The sequence below is a fragment of the Macaca fascicularis genome, chromosome 15 (genome assembly GCF_037993035.2).
Source record: "Macaca fascicularis isolate 582-1 chromosome 15, T2T-MFA8v1.1".
In the NCBI taxonomy this organism is placed as follows: Eukaryota; Metazoa; Chordata; class Mammalia; order Primates; family Cercopithecidae; genus Macaca; species Macaca fascicularis.
Window position 1 is genome coordinate 58,912,277 of NC_088389.1, and position 27,264 is coordinate 58,939,540.

The following is a 27,264-nucleotide window of genomic DNA, read 5'->3' on the forward strand; positions in this document are numbered from 1 at the left end:
TGCAGTGGCCGGATCTCAGCTCACTGCAAGCTCCGCCTCCCGGGTTCACGCCATTCTCCTGTCTCAGCCTCCTGAGTAGCTGGGACTACAGGCGCCCGCCACCTCGCCCGGCTAGTTTTTTGTATTTTTTAGTAGAGACGAGGTTTCACTGTGTTAGCCAGGATGGTCTCGATCTCCTGACCTCGTGATCCGCCCGTCTCGGCCTCCCAAAGTGCTGGGATTACAGGCTTGAGCCACCGCGCCCGGCCTCATTTATCAACTCTTAAAAGCTAGACTTGAGAGAGCCTCATAGCCTATATGATTTTGAGTAAATGAATCTCTGTACCTCAGCTTCTTCATCTGCAAAGTGAGATAATTGTACTATTCTACTTTCCTCATAGTGCGGTTGTAACAGAGTGTGATAATAATTAAAAAGTACTTAATACTTGGCATGTAGTATATATATTAGCTATTAGTATTTTGCAATTTGGGGATATTGAAAATTAGAAGTTACATGTTGGTTCATGCTGCACTACCATATTGTTCTTTTGGGGCTCTTCAATGGGTGAAATTCCATTTTACAGTTTATCATGTACATCTGTGTCACAGGAGTATTTTGGCAAAATGATTCTGTACCAAAAAGGAGTACTATAAAATGAGGGTGCCAAATATATTGAGTCTTTTATGGGATTAAAAGTTCTGTCACATTCCATTTTCTTTGGCATCAAGAAAGCTTACCATGTAGTACAAAAGGTATGATTTGGTTCATGTGTTTCTGAGAAATGGAGCCTTTCCAGGAAGGCTGGTGGCTCTTATCATGGAGTTTAGCACGGTTAGACTTGGCCACATTGTGACCTATAACATGGTGCTTACCTTACTAAGCAGCACTAAACATTTGCATATTTGACCATTTTTATGCAGGTCCTTCCAAATGGACTACGTGGATCCATGGACCCTGATTTTAGCTTCACTTCATTGTCCTAAGCCAGAGTGAGTAACAATAAGATTTCACAGGTCTGGGAGGGATAGAGTCCTGCCTGCCATGAGCTTCCAGCTCCTGGTTCCTGGACCCTAGAATGGAACTCTGCCCTTAAGAGGTGTTCACAGCTTCCAAAAACTAAGCTGAAGTTAGAGAAAATAGAAGCATGGAACATTAAAGGTGAATTGTTCGGGCCTTATCCATAGTAATTCTGGTAATTACTTTGTGCAGGGCATGATAGGAGATACATACATAGCAGAGCTTACTCCGCAACAATTCACTGAGGTGTAGGTGTTCTTCCCTTTTAGAAGAATGTAGTTAAGCAACTTGCCTGTGTTCCACGGCCTTGAAGCATGGACAGAATCTCAAGGCCCTCTGATTCCAAAGTCCAACCCCTTTATCATTCTTCAGTCTGCCCTCACCCTAACCAAATTCTTTGTGTAATGTTTTTTCAGTACAACTCCCTCTGCAGCACTGCAGTTGTAGTTGTACAGGTCTTTGGGTTTAGAAAGACTCTGCTATTTACTGTCCATTTTCCTCTTCCCATCAGTCTTCTGAGGTGAGTATGGTTATCCCCTGTCTTATACACAAGCTCAGAGAGGTGAAAGACTTGCCTGAAGGCACACAATTAAAAAGTAACCGAACCAGCATTCGACCCTTAATTACCTGAGCCATCCAGGACTTTGCATATAATGGAATTTCTCAGTCTCCTCCCCTTTGATATGCATAAATATTTGTCCTTTATACACACACGCACACATAAAAACACGATGGGCCAATGGAAGAGGGAGTGTTATGTCCATAAAGAGACCTACTCAGCTGAGGGGGAGCAGTATTGCAGTTCTTTGATCCAATGACAAATGTCTACTGAACCCCTATTTGGACAGCCTTTGAAGCTTTTGCAGAGCTCATTAGAGATTGTCTTATTTGCTCTTCACAGCATCCTTCCAGGTAATTATTATAGGCATTTTTAGAGATTGAAAGTCTGAGGCTTACAGCTAGGAAACAGTGGAGCTACAATTCAAACCCACAAATGTCCAACTTGAGGTTAACAGTTATTTCAATTGTACTACAGTTGCCTCTTCAGCAAATGCTTCATGACCAGCCTGACCAACATGGTGAAACCCAGTCTCTACTAAAAATACAAAAAAAAAAAAAAGTGGGGTGTGGTGGTGCCTGCCTGTAATCCCAGCTACTTGGGAGGCTGAGGCAGGAGAATCGCTTGAACCTGGGAGGCAGAGGTTGCAGTGAGCTGAGATCACGCCATTGCACTCCAGCCTTAGCAACAAGAGCAAAACTCTGTCTCAAAAAAAATGATGAGTAAAAATGAAGCACCAGAGCACTTCACTGCCCCACTCTACTCACTCCATCTCTAATAACAATCAGCCCTTCTCTGTCCACCTTTGCCAGGGTCACTAACTGTCCTGTGATCTCCTTCCTTTGCCTTTCCACCTCCCAGAATCAAAGCCAGTCAAAGCTGATGGGGACCCCAGAGGCCACCTAACCTAATTTGGTATTGCACAGATGGGAAAAGCCCAGAAAGAGGAAGGGACCTGTCTGAACTCACACAGAGGAACAGTTGCAGCCCTCCTCTACTTCCACTTTTATCAAAAAACCCTTATCTTCTATCACTTCATTTGAACCCCTTACTCCATTCCTAACCTTAACCCTCTCGAACTCTGTCCCCAATAGCCTGAGAAGGTGCCATCATCCAGACAACAGTGCTCTCATGCCTGCCAGCTCAGGGGAGGGGCATCTTCCCAATGACCCACTTTCTAAACTGTCCTTGATAAAGCAGCAACTCTTGAGAGGTAGGGGAAGGGAGAATTTTACCATCCTGACCCCTGAGCCAAGGGGCTGCTGGAGCCAGCAGCTCTGTTTATGTCAAGAGGAGTGGGGTTTTGGCATTGGTGTCACAGTGAGAGTGACCGCGCCAGAAATTTTTTGTTTATGGTTTCTGATATTTCCTAAGTTAGATTTTTTCCTCAGAAAAGAGAAATTTGAGCAATAAACTATAAAATAATCCTGTTGGTCACTTATGTCTACTAAGTTTACAACATAGTAGACATTTGTATTTCCAACTAATGCCCTGTTTGAGATACATAATTTGTTCTTTATAATAATCCCTTATTATTATATATTGAGATTACTCCAGCTTTTTTCTACTATAAGCAGTCCAGAGGAAAAACCAACTGACTTTAAATTCTATTAGCAAATATTTAAAGTTTTAAGAGGCAAATTTGAAAAGCAGAAATGAAGAAAAATCTCAAGGAAAAAAAGACATGAAAAGATTGCAAAACTGCTTAGAGTACACCAAAAAAAAAAAAAAAACAATTATCAAAAAAATACATTGGTGATGTTTATTTTCAAACCAAATTACATTAACCAGCTTGCTTTCAGCCGAATTTTATGCTTCCTTTGCATTAGAGAACCTGGAAACCTAACTTAACACTTCAATTCAGTAGAGTAATACACTACCATATGTTAGATATATGGGCAAATATTTAAAATGTTTAACCCAACCCTAGCTTAGGCAGAAAGGGAAGATTTTTAGGAAGCTACTGAGATAGATTGTGTAATTCAAGGAAAGTTACACGATTGAATCAAGAGAAGTATAGGGATGTAGCTAGGCTAGATGTTCAAATGAAGCCAGGAATTCAAATACCACAAGAACACCATTTCTTTACATGATACTTCATTGTCTTTCATGATAGACTAACTTCTCTTTTGTAGCAGGAAACATGCTACCAGTGAAGCCAAGCCCTCCATCTTAATACTTCTACCACCAAAGAGGAACTGGCTGTCTTTTGCAGAGTTTGAAAAAATAACAGAGAAGGATTATGATGGACCTTTCCTGGTTCAGGTGCCTTCCCTTAAATTAGTGAAGCAAGGTTCAGAGGCAAGGTGTTATGGGTTGCCAGACTCAGATCAGCAATCTAATCTTGAACCCATCAATTGTGGCCAAGATCTAGGATCATACAGCAGCAGGAATCATATAGCTGGGAGAAGGGAACAGGGGGTATATTGAGGAAGAAATTGGAAGCTGTTCCCAGAAAAAGCAAGTTGGGCAGATAAAGTAAGAGATCCCTTAAAACCTTATACCTAGTTTGTGGTATGAATCTCTAGAGTATGCATCGGAGAAAGGCAAAAGCCAACTAGAACAGTTCCTAAATGCAGTTTTAATCTTCGCAATTATTTTGAAGGGGTGAGACCATCTGGATAAGTCCTACTCATCCAAGAGAAAATATATTATTATGTAATAGAAAATTGGTGAACTGCGGCAGCTTAGGGATGTAAGCCTGGGAAAAAAAGACCTAGGGGAAGGCTTCAAAATGGCTGACTAGAGGCATTTGAATAGAGCATCCAAGAGAACACTAGAATTCAACAGAGAAGTGACAGGAAACAATTGAGGCATGGAAGGAGAGATAAATTAGGCAACTGGTTCAACCAGGATTGCCTAGGAGCCCAGAGAGGCTAGTGTGGGGAAAGGCAGAGATCCCCAGTGGTCCGCATTCCCACCACAGACTCTTGCAACCCTAGCCCTGGGACAGCCCCTGGATCTTCACAGGCCCAGAGACTAGCATAGGGAGCTGCCTAGAGACCATGCAACAGCATTGCTCAAGCGGGGAAACTCATGCTGGGTCCCATACACTCCCTGAATCCTAAGCAGCTACAGCATGGCACCATTTTGCAAGCCCAGCCCACACCAGACTGCATCCTACCCTGGGGCACGATGGCCCCTGCATCTCCACATGCCTGGAGCCCCACTGATATACCCCCATGTACACCCAGAGGTCTACAGGAGCACAATACCAATTGGACCCAGCAGAACACCAGGGTTCCCAGCATTCTAACACACATAGTGTGTCCCCACACTCTGAGGAATCAGTGGTGTAATGCACCAGTGAAGCTACCCCAGGGACAAAGGGAATCAAAAATGCATGTTCCCTAGGGCATGATAACTGCCTGCCTGGGAGGGCTACCACAAGCAGCAACTCAGCTCCCCCAAGCAGAGGAGCTGCTGTGCACATGCCCTGAGGACAGACTCTGCCACTGTCCACTGCAGCCACTGCTGCTGCCACTGGGAAACCAAAGCATATGCCACTAGCAGTGACTCCACCTGCCAACAGCAGGTCCACTGCTACATAGTTGCATGTGCCCTAAGGACAGGGTCCTCCAACCATTGCTGCTGCTGCTGCAGCCACCAGAACATTCCACCAGGGATCTGGGGAGCACCCTGCCCTGCCCAGCCCAACACAGCCAGCACCTGAGCACACCACCAGGAGGCCTGAAGACAGGCCTGCCTGGCCTGGTACAACCTGCCACCACCCCCCTGCCCCCAGCCGCCATGCTCAAGCACTGCCTGGGGATATGGGTATTGCCCTGCCTCATTCACCACCACTGGCATCTCTGCAATCCTCCCAGGGGCCTATGGATGGGTCTATCCAACTTGCCCCTGCTGCCCCAGTGGCCCCCCCCACCCCCACATACACCACCTCCCAAGCCTGTTGCAGCCACCACTAACACTAACATACACTGTTTCAGAGTCCAAGTGTTGTGCCAGCACTGCTACTGCCATTGCCCATGCCACATACCTTATCCAGGGAATGACAGACTCAGCCACACACCCAGCCTACTGCTGTCACTGCCAGCGCTATAGCAAGGGCCTCCTGTAGGTCCAAGAATTGGCGTGTTTGGACCCCCTAATGCTGGTGCTCAGACACACCTGCTGGAGGCCCAAGACACATTTAGCTCACCACTGCCACAAATGGGGCCTGAGGACTGATGACTGGCATCCCCACCCCCAGTAAAACCTCACCACAGCCTCCACTAACAACTGCAGTCTAAGTCGCTGAGAAAAATCACAGATACCACCAATGCTTTTTACGGTAGAAAAAATCATATGCATGCACCCAGAATCAAAGCTAAAGTGCCCTACCCAACACCATAGATACATCTTTAGGAAACAGTCTCCCTCTATCAAAGCCAATCCAAAAAAATGGAAGAAGTGACTTAAAACAGATGCACAGATATCAACATAAGGACACAAGAAACAAGAAAAAGCAAGGAAGTATGACACCTCCCAAAAAAAAGCAATAATTTTCCAGTAACAGATTCCAATGAAAAACAAATTTATAAAATCCTGAAAAAAGAATTCAAAATAATGATATTAATGAAGTTCAGTGAGATACAAGAGAACACACTAACAATTATTTAATTGTATTGAGATTAACAATACAATGAAATTTTAAATTTAACATATGAATAAGAAATTCACCAGAGAGACAGATATCTTAAAAAAGGAATCAAACAAATCCGGGAACTAAAGAATTTAAGGAATGAAATTTAAAAGAATACACTTGAGAGCTTCAACAGTAGACTAGATCAAGCAGAAGAAAGAATTTCAGAACTTGAAGACAGGTCTTTTGAAACAAGCCAGGAAAAAAAAAAAAAAGAAAGAAAGAAAGGGAAAGGGGAAGGAAAGAGAGAAAAGCAACAGAAAAGGAGAAGTATAAAAAAAAAAAAAAGAACAAAAAAGTGACCAAATATCTGAATTGTGGGTGTTCAAGAAGACAAAGAAAAGACCAAAGTTATAGAAAACCTATTTAATGAAATAATAGTTGAAAACTTCCCAAGTGTACCAAGTGTACATCCAGATACAGGATATAGAAAGCTCAGAGATTCTCAAACAGATATAACTCCACAAGTTTTCTCCACAGCACATTCTAGTCAAGCTGTCAAAAGTCAATGACAAAGAGAGAATTCTAAAAGCAGCCAGAGAAAAGTCACATATAAAGGAAACCCCATCAGACAGCCAATTTCTCAACAGAAACCCTACAGTCTAGGAAAAAATGGGATGATACATTCAAAGTGCTGAAAGAAAGAAAAAAAGAAGAAACTGGCAGGCAAGACCACTATACCCAGTAAAGCTATCCTTCATAAATGAAGGAGAAACAAAGTCTTTCCCAGACATGCAAAAACTGAGGGAATTCAACACCACTAGACCAGCCCCACAAGAAGTACCTAAGGGAGTTCTACACCTGGAAGCAAAAGGATGATATCTACTATCATGAAAACACACAAAACTATCAAACTCACTGGTAAAGCAAACAAATGAGGAAGAGAAGGGACTCAAATGTTACCACTGTGTAAAATCACCAAACTGCAACGATAAGAAAGAAAGAAAGGAACAAAAATTATATAGAACAACAAGAAAACGTTAACAAAATGACAGGAGTAAGTCCTCACATATCAGTAACACTCTTGAATGTAAACAGATTAAATTTTTCACTTAAGAGTGGAAAAAACTGACAGAACAGATTTTTTTTTAATGACCCAACTATATGCTGCCCATAAGAAATTCACTTCACCTGTAAAAGACATACAGACTAAAAGTAAAGGGATGGAAAAAGATATTCCATTCTAATGGAAAGCACAACAAGCAGAAGTAGCTACATTTATATCATATAAAATGGATTTCAAGTTAAAAACAGGGTGGTATATCCAGGTAGTTGTGATGATGCTGGCCAAATAGTGCTCGGCAGGTGAGAATGTAAACCCAGGTTCAAGTGAAGTAATAAGACCTTGAATGTTTTCTTTTTCTTTTTCTTTTTCTTTTTTTTTGAAACGGAGTCTTGCTGTATCACCCAGGCTGGAGTGCGGTGGCATGATCTTGGCTCACTGCAAGCTCCGCCTCCCGGGTTCATGCCATTCTCCTGCCTCAGCCTCCCAAGTAGCTGGGACTACAGGTGCCTGCCACCACACCCAGCTAATTTTTTTTTTTTTTTTTTTTTTTTAATTTTTAGTAGAGACGGGGTTTCACCATGTTAGCCAGGATGGTTGTGATCTCCTGACCTCGTGATCTGCCTACCTCGGCCTCCCAAAGTGCTGAGATTAAAGGCATGAGCCACCATTCCTGGCCAAGAGCTTGAATATTTTCATGCGCTAATGTTGCACACTTGTAAAAAAAAAATTGGAAATGGAAACTATATATTAGTGCACATTGACATGCATTTTGAGGCAAAGACATATTGTTTGGTTCCACGATTTGTCCTTAAAGTGAAAGAACATTTAAAGTTTAGAATTACCTAGCTGTAGCAATGCTGTTCTATTAACAGATAACTAGAATTTACATACACATTTAATTTATGTTAACTATGTAAAACCTAGTAGTGAGCATAATAGTCAGTAAATGTTTGGATTCCTCTTACCCCTCAATAAGTTTATTTTTACCGTATTCCTCTTGCCTTTCTGACCCTGTTGAATTAGTTTGTGGACTAGAGTGTTAATGAAATGTTATTGCCAAAGAGATTGTGAGAAAATTGGTATATCATGTAGATATCATACAAAATCTTCTTGTAAAATAAAAAATGCAGTTTTATTATTGTTTGTGCCTCAACTGTTGAAGTGAATATTAAAGGGCTTAGGGAAAAAAAAGTCAGAACAGGAGAAAGAGACAAAGAGTGTATTAATGATAAAAGGATCAATTAAGCAAGAGAATACAAGAATTATAAATGTACATGCACTCAACACTGGAGCACACAGGTACATTCAGCAAATTCGTTAGATCTAAAGGGAGAGATAGATGCCAATGAAATAATAGTGAGGGACTTAAACACCCCACTCTCAACATTAGACAGATCATTTAAATGGAAAATTAACGAAGAAATAATGTATTTAAACTGTGCTTTTGACAAAATTGACCTAACACTCATTTATAGAACATTTTCTCCAGCAGCTGCACAACACACATTATTCTCATCAGCACACAGAACATTTTCCAGGGTATATAATATATTAGACAAAACAAGTCTCAACAAATTTCTACAAATTGAAATTATATCAAGTTCTTCTCAGACCACAGTGGAATAAAACTAGAAATCAATTACAAGAGGTACTTTGAGAATGGTACAAATACATGGAAATTAAACAACATGCTTCCGAACACCCACTGGGTCAATGAAAAACTTAAGAAGGAAATTTTTTTAAATTCTTGAAACAAATGAAAAGGAAAGCACAACTTACCAAACCCTATGGGATACAGCAAAAGTAGTACTAAGAGGGAAGTTTATAGCAATAAATACCTACATCAAAAAAGTAGAAAGATTTCAGATAAACGATCTAATAATGCACCTCAAAAAACTAGAAAAGCAAGAACAAACCAAACCCAAAAATTAGTAGAAGAAATAACAAATATCAGAAAAAAATTAAATGAAATAGAGACCAAAAATACAATACAAAGGATTAACAAAAAGTTGGGGGTTTTTTAAAAGATACAATTGATATTGATAAGCCACTAGCTAGACTAACCAAGAAGAAAAAAGAGAGAAGAGCCAAATAAAATCAGAAATGAAAAAGGAGACATTACAACTGATAACACAGAAATATAAAAGTACATTAGAGACTATTATAAACAGCTATACACTGGCAAACTGGAAAACCTAGAGGAAATGGATAAATTCCTAGACACGTAAACCTATCAAGATTGAATCAGGAAGAAAGAAAAACCCTGAACAGACCAACTAACAAGATTGAATCAGTAATGAAAAGTTTTCCAACAAAGAAAAGTCCAGGACCAAGTGGCTTCACTGTTGGATTCTACCAAACTTATAAAGAAGAACTAACATCAGTTCCCCTGAAGTTACTCCAAAAAAACTGAAGAGGAGGTAATTCTCCCTAACTCATTCTATGAAGCCAGTGTTATGCTGATACCAAAACTAGACAAGGACACAACAAAAGAAGAAAACTACAGGCCAATATCCCTGATGAACATAGACACATAGTAGTTTTTACATTTACAAAATACTAGCAAACCATATTCAGAAGCACTTCAAAAAGATAATCCACCATGATCAAGTGAATTTATCCCAGGGATACAAGAATGGTTCAATATACACAAATCAGTAAACATTATATATCATATAAACCAGCGGTCCCCAACCGTTTTGGTACCAGGGACTGGTTTCATTGAAGACGTTTTTTGCATGGATCGTGGGGTGGGGGGAGTGGGGGTAGTTTCGGGATGAAACTGTTCCACCTCAGATCAACAGGCATTAGATTCTCATAAGGAGCACACAACCTAGATCCCACACATGCACAGTTCACAATGGTGTTCTGACTCCTGTGAGAATCGAATGCTGCCTCTGATCTGACAGGAGGTGGAGCTCAGGTGGTAATGCTCACTCACTGACTCATCTCTTGCTGTTCCAGGAGGGTACCAGTCCATGACCCAGGGTCTGGGGACCCCTGACATAAACAGAATGAAGGACAAAAGCCATAAGGTCATCTCAATAACTGCAGAAAAAGCATTTAGTAAAATTCATCACCCTTCATGAAAAAAAAAAAAAAAAGCAAACTAGGTACAGAAGGAACATACCTCAACATAAAAAAGCCCATATATGACAGACTCACAGCTGACATGATACCAAATGAGGAAAAGCTAAAAGCCTTGCCTCTAAGTACTGGATCAGACAACGATGCTCATTTTCACCACTTCTGTTCAACATGGTACTGGAAGTCCTAATGAGAGCAATCTAGGCAAGAGAAACAAATACAAGACATCCAGATTGGAAAAGAGGTAGTCAAATTATCCCTCTTTGTATGTTTTAATTAAAAAAAAAAAAATTTGTAGAGATGGGATCTCCCAATGTTGCCCAGGCTGGTCTTGAACTCCTGGACCCAAGCACTCCTCCTTCCTCAGTCTCCCAAAGTGCTGAAATTACAGATGTGAGCCACTGTGCTTGGCCTGTTTTTCTTTGCAGATGATGTGATTTTATATGTAGAAAAACCTAGACTCCATCAAAAAAAACCCTCAGATCTGATAAACAAAATCAGTAAATTTGCAGGATGTAAAATCAACATACAAAAATCAGTAGTTTTTCTATACACCAATAGTGAACTAGCAGAAAAAGAAATGAAGAATCCAATCCCATTTATAATAGCTACCAAAAATATATAAAATACCTAAGAATAAATGTATCCAGCAAAACACTGATGAAATAAATTGAAGAAGACACAAACAAATGGAAAGATGTTCCATGCTCATAGATTGGAAGAATTAATATTGCTAAAATGACCACACTACCCAAAGCAATCTATACATGTAATACAGTTCCTTACAGTGCAATCCCCAATGCAATACATTACAGGGCTATAGTAACCAAAACAGCTGAGTATTGGTATTAAAAACAGACACATAGATTAGTGGAACAGAATAGAGAACCAAGAAATAAATCCACATACTTACAGCCAATTGATTTTTGACGAAGGCACAAAGAACATACATTGGGGAAAGGATGCCCTCTGCAATAAATGGTGCTGTGAAATCTTGATATTCCTATTCAGAAGGATGAAACTGGACTCCTTTGTCTCACCATATACAAAACCCACTGAAAATTGATTAAAGACTTAAATCTAAACTGTGAAACTACTGCAAGAAAACACAGGGGAAACACTTGAGGACACTGATCTAGGCAAAGATTTTATAGCTAAGATATCAAAAGAGTAGGCAACAACAACAACAACAAAACAGACAAATGGAACTATATTAAACTAAAAAGCTTCTGCACAGCAACGAAAACAACAGAATGAAGAGACAACCTGTTAAATAGGAGAATATATTTGGAAACTACTCATCTGACAAGGGACTAATATCCAGAATATAAAAGAAACTCAAACAACTCAACAGTTAAAAAAAAAATCCAACATTTCCCAAAAGAAGACGTACAAATAACCAATAGGTGTGTAAAAATATGCTCAACATCACTAATCATAGCTCATTAGTGATGCTGGGCACTTCAACATCTTACCTCAGTTGGAATGACTGTTAATAAAAAGACAAAAAGAAAAAAAAATTAGGCCAGGCATGGTGGCTCACGCCTGTAATCCCAGCACTTTGGGAGGCCAAGGCGGGTGGATCACAAAGTCAAGAGTTCGAGACCAGCCTGGCCAACATGGCGAAACCCCATCTCTACCAAAACTACAAAAATTATCCAGGCATGGTGGCAGGTGCCCGTAATCCCAGCTACTCATTAGGCTGAGGCAGGAGAATCGCTTGAACAGGGGAGGTAGAGGTTGCAGTGAGAAGAGATCCTACCATTGCACTCCAGCCAGGGCAACAAGAGCAAGACTCCATCTCAAAAAAAAAAAAAAGAAGAAAAAAAAAAGAAAGAAAAAAAAGTAGATGCCGGTGAGGATGCAGAGTAAGGGAACTCATACACTATTGGTGGGAATATAAATTAGTACAAGTATTATGGAAAACAGTATGGAGATTTTTTAAAATAATAATAAAAATAAAAATAGAGATACCATACAATCCAGCAATCCCACTACTGGCTATTTATCCAAAGGAAAGGAAATCTGGGCCAGGCTTGGTGGCTCGTGCCTGTAATCCCAGCACTTTGGGAGGCTGAGGCAGGTGGGTCACCTGAGGTCAGGAGTTTGAGACCAACCTGACCAATATGGTGAAACCCCATCTCAACTAAAAATTAAAAAATTAGCTGGGCTTTATGGCATGCGCCTGTAGTCCCGGCTACTCTGGAGGCTGAGACAGGAGAATCGCTTGAACCCAGGAGGTGGAGATTGCAGTGAGCCAAGATGGCTCCCCTGCGCTTCAGCCTGGGCAACAGATCAAGACTCTATCCAAAAAAAAACGAAAGGAACTCAGTATATCAAAGGAATACGTTCACCCCCTTATTTATTGCAGAACTATCCATAATAGTAAAGATACGAAATCTTTTAAATGTGTCCATTAATAGATGAATGGATGAAGAAAACGTGGTGTATATATTCAAAATGGCATACTATTCAGCGGTAAAATAGGATGAAGTCCTGTCATTTGCAGCAACATGGATGGAACTGGAAGTCATTATGTTAGGTGAAATAAGCCAGGCATAGACAGACAGATATCTTCTCACTTATATGTGGGCACTAAAAAAATTGATCTCTGCTGGGCGTGGTGGCTCATGCCTGTAATCACAACACTTTAGGTGGTTGAGGCGGGTGGATCACCTGAGGTCACAAGTTTGAGACCAGCCTGGCCAACATGGTGAAACCCCGTCTCTACTAAAAATACAAAACAATTAGCCGGGCATGGTGGCGGGTGCCTGTAATCCCAGCTACTCAGGAGACTGAGGCAAGAGAATCGCTTGAACCCGGGAGGCGGAGGTTGCAGTGAGCGGAGATCCCGCCATTGCACTTCAGCTGCAGCAACAGAGCGAGACTCAGTCTCAGAAAGAAAGAAAGAGAGAGAGAGAGAGAGAGAGAGAGAGAGAGAGAGAGAGAGAGAGAGAAAGACAGAAAGAAAAGAAAGAAAGAAAGAAAGAAAGAAAGAAAGAAAGAAAGAAAGAAAGAAAGAAAGAAAGAAAGAAAGAAAGAAAAAGAAAGAAAGAAAGAGAAAGAGAGAAAGAGAGAGAGAGACAAACAGAGACAGAGAGAGAGAGAAAAAATTGATCTCATGGATATAGAGAGTAGAAAAATAGTTACCAGAGGCTGGGAGGGGGTCGGAGGGATAAAGAGAGGTTAGTTAATGGATACAAATATACAGTTAGACTGAAAAATAAGTTCTAATATTCAATAGCAGAATAGGGTGATTATAGTTAACAACAATGTATTGTATATTTCAAAATAGCTAGAAGAGGACCTGAAATGTTCCCAACACCAAGAAATGATAAATACTCAAGATGGTGAATACCCCAAATACCCTGACTTGATCATTACATATTGTATGCATGCAACAAAATAACAAAATGTCATGTTACACTGTCGGTATGTACAAATATTGTGTGTCAATAAATTTTTTTTTTAAACTTACCCTCGAGAGGTCCTTGCAGGCAAATCATGCCTTCTCACATACCTTTCACTTGTTGCTTCCACTTCCACAATAAATCTTACTCATATATATTTAGGACCTACCCTGTGCATAGCACTGAAGATAAAGAAATGAAATTAGCAATTTAATACTCTTTGACTTGCATAATTCTGCATTGTTCGATACTAATATCCTCAGACCTGACTTTGTTGACGTTTAAATAATCATATCTTACCCATATTTTAATTTTGAATATTTTTTGGTTTGTCTAATAAGCAGAGAAATCTTAGATTTAGTGTTTTTTCTTGTATCTCATAGTATTGGCTTTTAATATTTTATTAAAGATTACTGAGGTTGGCCCGGCGCAGTGGCTCACGCCTGTAATCCCAGCACTTTAGGAGGCCAAGGCGGGTGGATCACCTGAGGTAGGGAGCTCAAGACCAGCCTGACCAACATGGAGAAACCCCATCTCTACTAAAAATACAAAATTAGCCAGGCATGGTGGCACATGCCTGTAATCCCAGCTACTCGGGAGGCTGAGGCAGGAGAATCGCTTGAACCCGGGAGGCAGAGATTGCGGTGAGCCGAGATCGCGCCATTGCACTCCAGCCTGGGCAAAAAGAGCAAAACTCCATCTCAAAAAAAAAAATTACTGAGGTTGCTCTTATTATACCTGTGTGTATATATATACACACACACACACACACACACACATACAGACCTGTATATATGTACACACATATATACACAACTGTATATGTGTACACTGTATGTGTGTGTGTATATATACACACGTAATACATATATACATAATATATATGTGTATATATTCATTTTACTATCTTTTTTCTTAAAACACTTGCTTTTCCTTCTGATTTTCTTCATTCTTCTGCTATTCATTGATGTATTTCATTATCCCATTATTTCAATATAAATAATTTCTTTCAAATATTTTCTTTTTTTATTTCAATTTTGATAATATATTTGCTGCAGTTGTTTGGACTTACTTCAATGCAATCAACTGGTCTCACTCGTTTCTACCTTAGATTCATTGTTCCCTTTCTATGGAACACATCTTTGAATAACATTTTTTCAGAGAGAATATATGAATTCGTATAATTCCCATTGTCTTGCATAGAAATAGCTTGATTGTATATAAAATTCTTCAGTCACATGTTTTTCTTTCAAAGTTTTGTAAATGTTTACCTTCTAGAGCTGCTTTTCCTATAGTATGTTCCAGGGAAAATAAGCTGTAAAAAATGCTTCAGGAAAAAGGGTTTCATGGTTATATAACTATAGGAAAAGTTCCATTCCTATAGGAAAGGTACATTTTCTATTGGAAATGTACCAGGCAAAGTAGCATAATATAGGCCACGAGCTCTCCTGAGATAATGAAAATGGATTTTTTATTTCCAGTATATCCAAGCTACTTGACCACAGTAATACTGAGAGAAAGCAAATGACCAACAATACAGTAATAGGTAACATCTTGTCAGCATTTACTATGCATTAGGCACTGTTCTAGCACTTAGTCTGTGTACGTTATCCAATTTAATGCTCACAATAGTTCTAGATGGGTGGTAGAATTTTTCATTCTGTTTTAACAAATGAGGAAACAGAGGCACAAAGAACTTAAGAAAATCGGCTAGAAAATGCTGAAGCTAAATTGAAACCTAAGTAGTTAGCTCCTAAACCATTATTCATATCCTTAAGAGTTGGCAGGGAAGGGCGATAAAGGCAACTTCTATATCTTTCGTAAGCCTGAAAAACACAGCAAAACATCTAATTGTACCAGAAAAGAAAGGGAACTTTCCACCAACCAGAAGTACACTCTGCTAGACTGTCCTAGAATTTGCTGCTGAATGATGGCACGAGCACTTTGGGGGATAATCTGACGATCGTCCGTGCAAGTGCTCAAACTCTTTTGTTGGCCAACATCCAGGACCCATCACTGAATACTCATCACCTCATCAATTCATCCTCCTCAACTGACGGGCAAAACAACATCCAAATATTCACTGCACATCTGTGCCGGGCAGATTATACATTAGCAATTCAAATCTGGCCAGTGCACTGGCTGTTCCTGCAAATGCGTCTGTTTGGGTGAGATGCCTTGTTGTCTGGGATGGATAATAAGGCAACTCAGTCTAATCTTGAAGAACAATCAACCCATCTTGCGAAGGTGACTGGCTGTGTGTGTTCTTGCCCTGGCAGCATTGGAACAATGGCCCCATAATGCACTCGACTCAGCTGGCAATGAAGTCCCATCCTGATTAGTAGCCGTGGCTGGTGTCAATCACCACAGGATGCATCATTGTCCCCTGGTCCCCAACACAGTTTATTTACAGGAAAACAAAGGCTTTGGGGGGCCATGGCTGCTTCCCAGAGATTGCAAAATAGATTGAGCTGTCAAGCACACAAAGTAGATGAAGATTAATGAGTTGTGCGGACAATAAATATGAAGAGATGACCATGAATATGCTAATGGGCATTATCCATATACACCGTAATTGCTACCAAAATTAAAAGGTGGCACGAAGAAGATGGGTCACAGGGTGACAGGGAGATAATCTTGGATGCTTGAGACACTCACCCGAGATAAGGCTCTCTCTACAGGTTTCCTTTTTCCCCATTAAACCATCCTGAGGTATCATTATTCACAAGCTATCTGAATAAGCTCCTTTTAAATGGGGATATAAGGGGCAGGGTGAGGGTGGGAAGCTGGAACAGTTACTTTAAGGAAAGGTGTAATTAGAATAAGAAAGGTGCTTATCAAAGGCAAGAAGTGATCAGCTGTCAGGCTTCCACTTTATCCCCAGGGGCAGAATTGATGAGAGATGTCACTTCAAACTTCAGATTCCCCATGATAGAGCCACAAGGATTATTGAGAATGGTATTTAGAATACCTTTCAGGGAGGAGTGGGTGATTTTTCAAAGTATTCTAATATTCTGATTAAAAATAATAATAATAATAATAATAGAGAAAGTAAAAGAACTTAATGTTTCAAGGCAAATGAAATCTTGTGATCATGAATGATTTGATCTTGGAAAAGCTATGCTCTGTAGTACTGTGGCATGGCCGTGGCATGGCTGAGTCTCGCCCTGCCTTGCAGTCAGTTCTCCCAATCCTCCATGTGGCGGGATGGTGGTCTCTGTCTCCATTCAACGCCTTTCTTCCTTTCCACGCGTATGTCTGTGGATGGGGGTTAAATTATCGTAATAACACACCTAAGTAATGCTCTGAGAGGCTGCAAATAACAGAAAGAGAAAGGTTTTCTTGTTTCATGGGTTCTCTGTTCTGGACAATCTGCTCCCCCAGAGGTCTATGTGATGCTTCCCCAGGTTGTGGGAACACACCTTTGCTCCTTCAGGATAGAGACCAAACATGTTCCTTGGCCTACCGCAGGTGAAGGACTAGCAGCATGAAACCACAGTTTCAGGATGAAGAGCAAAGAGTGAAAAAGAGGAAGAGAATTCAGGAAAAGGAAGGGGTTCCAGTCTGAGGCCGAACTGAAAATCTGCCTAACAGGGAAAAAAGGAAAGTTTGTACAAATGTTTTTAACAAGCTTACTGAAATGGGTGAGAGAAAAAGGTACTGAACTAAGTATAACTTTAGAAATGAGTGAGGCCTGGCCAAGAGAAAGGCCAAGGGAACGGCACCTAAGCACTGTAGTCTAGTGACAAAGTCGTTTCCCACAGGGGTACGAGCTAACAATTCTGAAATCAGCACTTAAGTATACTAGAATTAAACAATGAAGTAAATAGGTAGCAGATGGTAGAAGCCAGGTTTCTCACTGTTGGAGCCAGAGGTTACAGGTAAGCAAGGGGAAAAGGCTACACTGATCAATGTAGTAATAGAGCAGAGTTGAAGACATCAGCAAGCACTCGTGTTAAACTTAATATAGATCCAGATGGCTATACAAGGAAATATTTATGGATATATGGATATGCACAGGTTAGTGTACACACATATATTTCCTTGCTCTGTCAGCTGAGAGGGCCTAGAAGCAATGACACTCCAGGGGCAATGACACCCTAGTAGCAACACCCTAGGTGCATGCCTAGCACCTAGATCTTGGTTTCTTTTGTTTGTTTGTTTGTTTGTTTGTTGAGATGGAGTTTTGCTCTTGTCACCCAGGCTGGAGTGCAATGGCAGGATCTCGTCTCACTGCATCCTCCGCCTCCCAGGTTCAAGCGATTCTCCTGCCTCAGCCTCCTGAGTAGCTGGGATCACAGGTGCCCACAACCATGCCCAGCTAATTTTTTGTATTTTTAGTAGAGACAGGATTTCACCATGTTGGCCAGGCTGGTCTCAAACTCCTGACTCAGGTGACCCGCCTGCCTTGGCCTCCCGAAGTGCTGGCATTACATGCATGAGCCACTGCACCCAGCCGATCTTGGTTTCTAATCCCATTCTCCAATAAAGGGAACCAAGATGCCTTAGAGTAATGGCTGATGCTAGGATGGTGCAGGAAATATACAAGATAAGCCTGGAGCATCTTGTAATGCCAGATGGTAAGGAAGTGCTTTTGTTTTGTTGTTTTTTATAAGACATATTGATGGAGAATATACCAGTGGGGCACAAGAGCACCAAAATAAAGTAGTACTAGAGTGTAACCCAAAGTGCAAAATAAATATCCATGGCATCACACTGATGTAAATAAATGAGTGAATAAATAAGCAGGAGAGAATAGATCTCTCACTTATTTATTCACTCATTTATTTATATTGGTATGGAATAAATCTCCCCTGCAGAATTTCAAGTACTTTATGTAGGCACCCCACTCTCAAGGATGTAGAGCATAATTCCCTACTCTAATTTTGGGATGTGTATATTTCCTTCCTCCCAAAGAGTACAGTATGAAAAAGGGGAAAAAGAATTACTTTACAGCCAAGAAACCTGACAACCGCTACCTCAACCAGGTGATTGAGGTCAGTGTCATATGTCATGTTGATAGGATGCGCCCTTGATCTGATGTAGCAAGAACGGCACTTTACCTCTGTGGTCTTCTTCCTCAAAACCCATAACCCCAATGTAATCATGAGGAAAATGTTACACACATGCCAGTAGAGGGGCATGCTACAAAATAACTGACCAGTCCTCCTCAAAACTGTCAAAATCACCAAAAACAAAGCCTGAGAAATTGTCACAGCCAAAAGGAGGCTAAGGAGAACTGACAACTACATGTAATTTGGTATTCTGTATAGGATCCTGGAACAGAAAAATGACATTAGATAAAATGGGTAAAAACTAAGGAAATCTGAATAATATTTGGACTTTAGTTAGTGTTAATGTATCAGTAATGACTTATGAATTGTGACCACTGTACCTTACTAACATAAGATGCTAAGAATATGGGAAACTGGCTATGGAATATATGAGAACTCTTTGAACTACTCTGCACTTCTTCTGTGTGTCTAAAACTATTCTGAAATCAAAAGTCCAGTTCAAAAAAAAAATTTTTTTTTTGCAGCATCCTTTGTGCCCAGTAGAAAGCTTTCAAAAAGACTAGTCGTTTCAGTAATGGATTGTGCCTGCATGTCCTTCCAGAAGTTGTACATGTAACAGCCAGGGTGCTTAGTTTGCAAGCAACAAACTAATTTTTCCTGATTTACACAAGAAAGGAATTTATTGTAGGATATTGGATAGCACACAGAGTATATGAGAGGGCCTAAAACCAGCCTTGGAGGCCATACAGCTGGGACGATGTTGGAAAGCAGGCTCAGAACCGGCCCTGTGGAGACTCGGCTGTTGCTGTTAGGGACCTGCAGCTCAGTTTACAATGCCAGTCCTCTGCTGTTCCATTCAGATGCAGCCACCAGATCTGCCGCCTCGGGAAACTGTTGTGGCTGCTCTGGCTGCCAAAGCCCTTGCTAGAATGGATCCTGCAGGGTCCCTCCTTCTGCACTTCACTCGCTTGTAATTCAGCTCAGGAGTGATGCGTCTGATTGGCTGAGCCCAGGCCATGACTCTGCTTGGTGCAAGGGAGATTGGGATGTGAGTGTCTGGCATTTTCAGCTTCTACAGTGGGAGGAAAAGCCATGACTGGGCTGGGTTTTTCTCCAAGTTGTGAGAAGTTGGCATTTCCTTTCACTTACAGCCTTCAACCAACCATAGGTAAAGCCAAATGGGAAACTGAGTGACCTAGTTAAGGGAGAGAATGACACCACTGAAGAAAAACAAATAGCTAGGACATGAAGATCTAGATGGCTAGCTTCACTCTGCTGAGCCCAGCTTAGATGTGACCAAAACAGTTCTTATTTTATTTATTTATTTATTTATTTATTTATTTTTAGAAGAAAACACTGAACAGGCTTGCAGGGGGATTATTCCGGAGTTGGCGCTGCTTTTGTTTTCTTTAAGCTCATGCCATCACTTCTGGGCAATGCTGTGAAGAGAACCATCATCATTCAGAAGCCACCTACATAGAGCTGGGGTCCGTGCCTGCTTGGGTGTCAGAGTTGCTCCCTCCACTGGCTGCTATGCACGGCAGAAGGTCCAAGGGAAGAGGGGCAGGGTTCCAGCTTTGTAATTAGACAACTCAGACTCTGAGTCCCTGCTCTGCCACTCTCTAGCAGGCGACATGGGGCAAGGTATGTTTTGGAAGCTTAGTCATTCACACCCTTCTTCATCTGTGCTCACACGCCAGCTCTCCTGGCACACTTACCACTCTGAACTTGAACCATCTGTTAATGCATCAACGAGCCCACTGGACTGTGCCCTGCTCATCCATCTCTGGACCCCTGGTGTTCAGCCCAGGGTTGGCACACAATAAGCACTCAGAGATGTTTGAATAAATAAATGCACATATGAGGGTGGCAAGAGAGCTGTGTGCCTTATAGAATGCCCTGAGTGGGTAAGATTTGCTTATTGAAAATCTTGTGAACTTGAAGTCAAAGAAATGTGGATTCAAGTTCTTCTTAGCAGCTTGATCCTTGGGGCGAATAAGAACTCTTCTGAGTCTCTGTTTTTGTTTTGTAAAAGGAAAGCCAATTATGAAGCAGACAGTGTTAAGTAGCCATCCAAAGGAAATTCCCAAATCCCTTCTCTCTTCTCACCACTACAGAGGCTAAAAAAGCTCAACACTCAGTTTCCCAGTCTCCCTTGTGGCTAGCAGTGACCATGTAACACATGTTAGGCCAATGAGTCGAGAAGAAAAAGATTAAAGAGAGAGAAGCACAGAGTGGACCTGGAAAATCCAGTTTATTTTGCCAAGGTTGAGGATGTGCACCTGTGACGCAGCCTCAGGAAGTCCTGACAACATGTGCCCAAGGCGTTCGGGTCACAGCTTGGTTTTATACATTTTAGGGAGACGTGAGACATCAATCGATATATGTAAGATAAACATTGTTTCAGTCTGGAAAGGCAGGACAACTCAAGCAAAGGCAGGAAGACTCGAAGGGGAAAGGGGGCTTCCAGGTCACAGATAGGTGAGAGACAAACGGTTGAATTCTTTTGAGTTTCTCATTCACTTTTCCAAAGGAGGCAATCAGGTGTGCTCTTATCTCAGTGAGCAGAGGAATAACTTTGATAGGAATGGGAAGCAGGTTTGCCCTAAGCGGTTCCCAGCTTGAATTTTCCCTTTAGCTTAGTGATTTTGGGGGCCTGAGATATTTTCCTTTCACAACAGGTAAAGAAAGTTTCTCACAACCATAGACTCTACTCTGCCTTCTGCCTTTGAGTGCAGATGTGGGGCTCAGTTGCCATACTGCAGACATGCAGGAATAAGCCCAACAGAGAAGAGGAGAGCACAAGGCTGGAGGCCTTGATGCCGCCACTGGGCAGCTGAACTAAGGCCAGCATCCTCTTCCTCCATCCTGTTAAATAAAGAATAGATGCCTTATGATTCAGGCCACTGTTAGTTGGGTTTTGTTACTTGCAGCCTAAAGCATCATAACCAATCAACTTGTCTCATAGGATTGCTGTGAGGACTAATTAGACTCATCCATGCACCTGGCATGCAGTGAGCACTTAATAAATGGGAATTTACTGTTATTAGTATGGACCACAGCCCTACCCACAGGGAGCTCTGTATGGTTAAGAAGGCAGAGGGAAGAGGAAGGTGTGAGGAGGAAGAGCAGAGGGAAGAGGGAGTCAGAAGAGACTTATGAAGAGGTGGGGAAGAGTAGAATGGAAGGGGAATGAAAGAAGGTAGAGGGGATTAAGGGAGGTGGGAGGAGAAAAGAAAAGGAAGGAGGAAGGTAGATAGGAAGGGGGACCCCAATAACAAGTGAAGCAGAATGGTAAACAAACAAAAAAAATCATGGTAAAACAAGAACTCAAAGAGTCCAAAGTTTACTTAAAGGAAATAAAGAATAATAACATTTCTTGTATACCCAGGGCTCTAAAAGGAGATATGGTCCCACTATATTCTGCAGAGTTTCTGTGAGTATTTAACAAAATAATTCATGCGAAAGGCCCCTGCACATGGTAGACATTTAATATTTTCCAAATCAAATGATATCAATTCAAAATTGGCAGCTGCAGAAGGGGCTAAAGAACTTAATTTCTTGTACCCCATTTCATCCTACCTGAGTGAACATCAGTTGGTCCATGAGAAGAGAGCCTAAGCTCCTCCCAGGTGCAGTTAGAAAGGGGAGATGAAAGGGTTCAGCTTTTTCAAGACATGGTATTTGATGTCATTTAATAGGAAGGTAGAGGACAAGCTTGGCAGAGCCTGGTGATTTTCTTTTAAACAGGACTCTGCAATGCAAGCAAATGCTATATGGTGAACAGACATGCCATTGGCAACACTGATCAAAGGTCAGTTTTATTCCAGGTAAATAAAACAACAACAGTAATATCAGAGTAGGTTAAAATAGCTATAAAACTCATTTTGGGGACATTTGAATATAGATGATATTATATGATATTATAGAATTATGTTTAACTTTCTTAGCAATAATAGCAGATGGTAATAAAGGAATATGTTCTTACTCTTAGGCAATCATCTTGCTCTACTCGGACTGTGATAACAAAATACCACAGATTGAGTGGCTTAAACAACATACATTTATTTCTCACAGTTCTAGGAACTGGAGATCCTACGTCAGGGTGCCAGCATAGTTGAACTTGGGTGAGGGCCCTCTTCCTGAAAGTTGTAGTCTCAGCTTGCAGACAGCTGCCTTCTCACTGTGTCCTCACACAACAGAGAGCGAGAGAGCACAGAAGCTCTCTGGTATCTCTTCTTACAAGGGCACTAATCCTATTGTGAGGGCTCCACCCTTGTGACCTCATCTAAACCTAATTACCCCCAAATGTCCCATCTCCAATATCACATTTGGGGTTAGGGCTTCAATGTGTGAATTTGAGGGGGACACAATTCAGTCCATAGCAGAGATTTATGTTGAAATATATAGGGATGAAGAATCATGATGTCTTAAAATTACTTTCAAATTATTTTGAAAATGAAAAGAGAAATAGAGATATAAGGTAAATATGGAAAAATGTGAAAGTAGATAATAGGCTTATGGCAACTCGTTAGCTTGATTTACTCACTTTTGTGTTTCTCTTCATCCACTCACTGCTTCCCTCCCAAATCCATTCTTTCGTCTGCTGGCCAATGGTGGATGCTCAATATGTCTGTTGAATTAATATTAAAAATAAAGTTCTCCTTACCTGCTAATATCTGCATAACTAAATAGAGACACGGTTTTAAACCATTTGCAAAAAATACCCACAATGAATTACTTACTTAAGTAAACATGATTTGCTTAAAATCACAGTTTAACCTTGATTTTTTCCTCCCAGAGTTAAGTATCAAACAAAAGGGTGCTTGCTCTCTGTCCCCAGATGCCCCAGGCTGTCCCTCCAGACTCCAGAAGGCCCAGCTCCCTTTTTCTTTCCCTGTTTGCCTTCTGCCCTCACTCAGAGTCCCTACCACCTCAAAACCTTGGGAGCAAAACCACATGGACAAAAGCAATTTAATGGAAGACAGTACAAATGTTGTACACTTTGAAAAGTTATTTAAAAGAACTGGCAAGATAAAACATTTAATTGTAAGTAACTTGTAAAAATAAAAGTAGTAAAAACATTACCCAAGAGGCAGAGCAATGGACTATAGTTCATTGTTTGAGAATGAATTAGACCTTTATAAAACTCTGAACATTTCCAGATTCTTTAATTGTTATAATGCACCTTTTATTACTTTTTTATTATTCCTGTTGCTTTAGGTCCTTTCAGATTTTTTTAAATGATAATGATAATAGACATTACTATTGAGTGAGTGCCTACTGTGTCCCAGGCACAGTTCAGCCCTCACAAGACTATGAAGTGGGTATCCCCATTTTACAGATGAAGAAATTGAGACTCAAAGAGGATAAGTCACTTGCTCATGATCACACCACTAGAAAGGATAGTACTGGACTCAGATCTCCACATCTGCTCACCTCAAAAGCTCAAACTCTACACTAGTTCCCGTAAGTGTGTTCCCTCTACAAAAACGAGCTTCAGTCACACAGTCCCCTATTGTTGGTTCATTATATTGCTTCCAACTTGTGTTTGTTTTTCATTGCTGCTGTAACAAATTAACAATTAACACAATTAACTTTAGTGGCTTAAAACAACATGTATTTATTCTCGTACAGTTCTGGGAGTCAGATGCCTACAATGAGTATTCTGAGGCTCAAATCAAGGTGTCAGCAGGGATAGTTCCTTCTGAGAGAGGATTTGGAAGGGATCTGTTCCTTGCCTCTTGTGACCCCTAGAGGCCACCTGTATTCCTTGGCCAATGGCTATGTGACTCAGTTCTCTGCTTCCATTGTCTCCCCTCCCTGCAATTCCTGTCTCCCTCTTATAAAGACTCCTGTGATTATATTGTGCCCATCCAGATATTAATAATTCAGGATAATCTCCCCATGTCAAAATCCTTAATTTAGTTGCATCTGCAAAGTCACTTTTACCATGGAATGAAACATTCATAGGTTCCAGGGAACAGGATGTGGGCATCCTTGGGGGACCATTATTCAGTTCACCATACAGCTGTTTGACCCAAAGTGCAGAGCAGGAGTCACTGACTCTCCCCTGAGTCATTCCCACCCCATATTTCAGGCTTCCATCAGGAATGGGCTCCTGCCTGCTCTGACACTTAACAATGATCTTGGATACTAACCAATCCCATTGGCTGCTAGTTTCCTCCAAAGACAGTGGAGGCTTGTTTTTAAGCCACTAAAGTTAATTGTGTTAATCATGGCTAATTTGTTACAGCAACAATGATGATCAATTCAGTATCAAGCTGACCTATTTCAGATTCTCCTGAATCACCACCCCCACCCTCCCGCCAACACACACACACACACACACACACACACACACACATTGTATTTCGTCCTTCTCTAGAAAAGATGTATTGAAAATAATCCCCCCTACCTTCTCAATGTTGTGAAACTCAAAAGTCAGCAGCAGCTTGGAGGTCTCCAGGTCCTGAGGGCCTCTCTGTTGCCATAATATTTAAGTGGAATGACTTTAACCCTAAATCCATACGTGATGGGAAAGAGAGAATCTTCTTAATATCACTGAAGATCTTCAGGGGTAAGGGATTTCCATTTTTCTTAGTCACATAAATGTTCGCTTTTCTACTTTTCAACTCCAGTAACATGCAACAACCGCCCTTTTCCCATAACTCTTCAGCCCACATCGAGCACCCAATTCCTTCAACCTCCAAAGCACCATCAGTGCAAGCAGAGTGTGTATAGTGGTATCTAAGTTCATTCCTGTTGCTATAACAAAATATTTTAGACCGGGTAATTTATGAACAACAGAAATTCATTGCTCACAATTCTGGAAGCTGGGAAGTCCAAGATCAAGGTGCCAGCAGATCTAGTGTCTGATGAGGTCCTGTTCCTCACAGATGGTACCTTCTCTGTATCTTTACATGATAGAAGGGCAGAAGAGAGTAAACTCACTCCTTAAAACCCTTTTATAAGGGCACCAATCCCACCCATTAGGGCAGAGTCCTTATGATCTAATCACTTCCCAAAAGCTCCATCTCTTAATACCATCACCTTAGAAATTAAGTTGCAATATATGAATTTTAGAGGGACAGCAACATTGAGGTTATAGCAAGTATAGTCAACAATTACCCACTACAACTTAGATGTTATAATAATAACTGTCTTCTCTGCAACATGTCTTATCTTGTACCCAAGCCTCTACCCTTTCTCTGATGAAGGAATTCAACCTAGGGCAGGGCCACCTTAAGCTTCTTAATTAAAGATAACTCAGTCTCTTCCCATTTAGAATAGTCTCTTGGGTATAGTTTCAGTTGTTTTAAAGTTAACATCCATAAAGTCACAAAGTTTTCTCCATTCATAGGTTCTCCACCCTCCACCTCCTATTTTCTGATATAGTATCAGCATAGTGATGGGAAGAGTGACCTCGGGTGCTTATGCTCCCCTCTGGGTCCTCACTGGCCTCTACTACTGCATCCTCATCCTGTGAGGTCCTGGGCATCCTGTGATGGGGTCTTCTGGGGCTGAGGGTGGTTGGTCTGGTCTGAGGGTATTAAGCAGATAACTAAAGTCCTTGCATAGCCTGAGGTCCCAAGACCCTGTGCTTTGTAGCTCCCTTGTGCTGTTCCCGAATTAATATAAGTCAAGTAGTTCTCCTAGAGGTTCCTCATCCTCTACCACGTCATGTGAGAATTCCTGGATCTCTATCCAGGAATTGGATATCCATCCAGGAGCACTGTCTCTGCCCCTCTATCCAGATCTCTCCTCTCTCTAGTGCTACCACTTCCGTGTTAGACACAGCCTCACACCAAAGGTTGGCTTCTCTGAGAGGCTTAGAGTAGCAGCCCTGATATCTTTTAACTCCTCCACACTCAGCTGATACTTTCTTCTGCTTACACTTCTCTCTGAGGTTCAGCCCCAAGGTGATAATGTATTGGTCAGCTATTGCCACATGAATGCTGCGTAACAAGCCACCTCAAAACTCAGTGGTTTCCAACAACAAGCATTTTTTTTCACTTCCAGTTGTGTGGTTTGCCCAGGGCAGCTCTGCCTTAGGATGCAAGTCAGCTGGAGTTGGCTCCAGGTTTGGATTGGGATCAGATTTGCTCCACATGTCCTTACATTCCCCTTGGAAAATCAAAGAAGCACAAAAGAACACAGGCAGTGCATTGCCTCTTAAGGCCCTGGACTATGAAAAGTCACCTAGCCAGATTCAACACCAATGAGACAGGGAACCATATTCTACTCATTCTGTGTACCAAAAGGCCACAAGACTACAAGATATTCAGGGTTTACTAGAAAGTCAGAAGGGTGTTAAGCTACCTCTTCCCAGAGGACTCTGAGAAGGCTTCAGAGAGGAGATGACTTCTGAGCTGTTTTAAAAGAAGAGCAGTTTTTTTAACCAAATGGCTCTAAGAGGAAAGGCAGAGGGCAGAGGCTGCAGGTTGTGGAAAGGGAGCAAGAAGTGAGAGAGCCTGTGCTGACGCTCAGAAGCCCACTGTGCGGGGAAGCAAGCCTGGAGGGTGGCAGAGGCACATTGCAGAGGAGG

At 41.3% G+C, this 27,264-nt stretch overlaps 2 long non-coding RNA genes across 3 annotated transcripts; one reads left to right on the forward strand and one right to left on the reverse strand.

Moving 5' to 3' along the window:
- The first annotated feature begins 892 nt into the window (after nucleotides 1-892).
- LOC135967403 (uncharacterized) lies at nucleotides 893-13,765 on the forward strand. Of its 2 annotated transcripts, none has more exons than XR_012424517.1 (2): nucleotides 893-969; nucleotides 13,587-13,765. It is a non-coding gene; the product is annotated as an uncharacterized lncRNA (long non-coding RNA). The 2 variants fall into 2 exon arrangements; XR_010581495.2 differs by lacking the exon at nucleotides 13,587-13,765 and adding an exon at nucleotides 10,169-10,276 and having other exon boundaries at nucleotides 896-969.
- Nucleotides 13,766-20,024: 6,259 nt separating this feature from the next.
- LOC135967555 (uncharacterized) lies at nucleotides 20,025-25,266 on the reverse strand. The gene is made up of 3 exons (XR_010581728.2): nucleotides 25,135-25,266; nucleotides 23,266-23,349; nucleotides 20,025-20,155 (listed from the first exon to the last, which is right to left on the reverse strand). It is a non-coding gene; the product is annotated as an uncharacterized lncRNA (long non-coding RNA).
- Between the last annotated feature and the right edge of the window lie 1,998 nt (nucleotides 25,267-27,264).